Raw genomic sequence first — 2,245 nt, 5'->3', positions numbered from 1 at the left:
CGTAACCTCAAAAGTAAAAGGGAAGTTTAGAATGGGCAGGGTTTTGCAGAAAAGATGAGTTCAGTTTTTGACATATTAAGTTTAAGATGTCGCTGTGATATCCAGATGGATATCAAGACTGAGCAGCTTCATTGTATTTTTTTCTTACATGATGGTGTTCAGATTATTTAACTTATATTTTTCTGGGTGGTTAAAAAAAATAAAAACACTTACCTTCTACCTTGGAACCAATGCTAGTGTTGTCTCCAAGGCAGAAGATTGGTACGGGCTAGGCAATGGGTGTTAAGTGACTTGCCCAGGGTCACACATCTGGGAAGTATCTGAGGCCAAATTTGAACCCAGGACCTCACATCTCTAAGCCTGGCTCTTAATTCACTGAGCAACCCAGCTGCCTGCCCCATCTCCTATCCCGCCCACAGTTTTTAATATTAATTTGCTTTGCTTGTATAAAGATCATATTTTATTTTAATATTATTGCTTTTTGCTTTTCTTCTTCTAGATAGTCTTTTACTTCTGTGTATTTTCATTTCCTTTTTAAAAGTTTTATCTTTATTTTATTTTAATAGCAAATTTCTGCATGTTTTCCAAAGTTATGTGATTCATTTTATTTCCCTCCCTTTTTCTCTCCTCCCTCCCAGACCTGGCAAGCAATTCAATCTGCTTGTATTATCAGCCAAAACATATTTCTATATTATTCACTTTTTGTAAGTGAATAATCTTATAAAAACAAAACCCCAAAGCATATACCCAAATAAGCAAGTAATAAATCAAAAGTTTTCATCTGCATTTTGGCTCTAACAGTTCTTTCTTGGGGTGGATAGCATGCTTTTTTGTAAGTCCTTGAGAATTGTCCTGGATAATTATATTGCTGTTAGTAACAAAGTTTATTACATTTGATTGTTCCACAGTGTTTCAGATACTGTGTATAATGTTCTCCTGGTTCTGAAAAAATATAGAATTTTCATGTCATCTTTGTGCAGGGACCATGTTAATCTTCTCTGTATTGTTCCAGCTTTAGTATATGTGCTGCCAAGATGAGCAATGAATTTGTATTTACAATCAAATTTTCCCCTTTTTTGTTTCTTTGATGAGATTTACCTCCATAGATAGAAGTTTTTCTATTTTGCTAATTATTTCTTCTATGAAGGCCATTAACCCTGCTTTGAAGTTTCTTGATCTCTATCAAACCACTCTGGAATATCAAGCTATGGTTTCATGTAGAGGCAGCTAGTGGCACAGAAAATATAGTGCTGGACCTGGATTCAGTGAATTCAAAGTCCTAATTCAAATAAGGTCTTATATACTTTTATACTTATTAGATGTGTGTCCCCGGTTAAGCTACTTGACCTCTGTTTGTCTAAGTTTCCTTGAAAATAAAATGGGGATAATAATAGCACCTGTCTCCCGAGATTGTTGTGAGGATCAAATGAGATGATATTTGTGAAAGCTTTCAGCATGGTTTTTGGCACATTGTATATGCTACATAAATGTATATTCTCTTGGAAATCCTGAGAGTCCTCTTATACAGGTGCGCATTCATCATTCTTGTTGACTTCAAATTTTTTCCCCCGAGATATTTGTACTCATCTATATGATCTAGAGGCCTATTCCCTATTATGAAAATCTTCCTTGTTGACTTATCTGCTTGTCCTCAAGGTTTTCTCTTTAGTAAGTTCATTCTATTTTACTTATGCTCCACTATTGTTCATTTTCCAACTCTTTCCTTTTTTAATGATGAATCCCTTGAAACTGAATCTCAAAGCTGTCTTATTCACATCTCATAATTGGAATTCATTTTTTGCCAGCTTTATTTTCTGCTCCAAGTGAGTTGTGGGGGGACAGAACCAGTTTTAGCTGGATACTAGTTCCCTTTCATTCAGATCTAGTGGAGTCCCACCCTGCAATATGCCTTGTTCTAGTCTCCTTTGTTCTTTAGTTTTCTGTATGAGAACTGCTAGTTGAGACCAAGCTTCTTGATCTCCTGTGTCTCCAACTACTCCAGTGTTGTGTGTGTGTGTGTGTGTGTGTGTGTGTGTGTGTGTGTGTGTGTGTGTGTGTGTTTAGGAGCCGAGTTTAGTTGTTTGTTGTGCTTGTTGCCTCGGACAGAGAGAGACAGTAGGAATGGCAGTGGGATTAGCTGCAGGAGCAAAAGAATTGCTGAATGTAAACCAGAGCACAAGTACTAGGGTTAGTTTTTGCTATCCAGTCATGGAGAGACCTGCAATTATTTTTATCTCTTGGCATA

The 2,245-nt window shown here is 36.7% G+C and overlaps 1 pseudogene; it reads right to left on the bottom strand.

The window, feature by feature from the left end:
- Positions 1-946: 946 nt before the first annotated feature.
- LOC130458602 (U6 spliceosomal RNA) lies at positions 947-1,042 on the bottom strand (annotated as a pseudogene).
- Positions 1,043-2,245: the final 1,203 nt, after the last annotated feature.

The sequence above is a fragment of the Monodelphis domestica genome, chromosome 3 (genome assembly GCF_027887165.1).
Source record: "Monodelphis domestica isolate mMonDom1 chromosome 3, mMonDom1.pri, whole genome shotgun sequence".
Classification (NCBI taxonomy): Eukaryota; Metazoa; Chordata; class Mammalia; order Didelphimorphia; family Didelphidae; genus Monodelphis; species Monodelphis domestica.
This window is presented reverse-complemented; position numbering and strand designations above follow the sequence as displayed.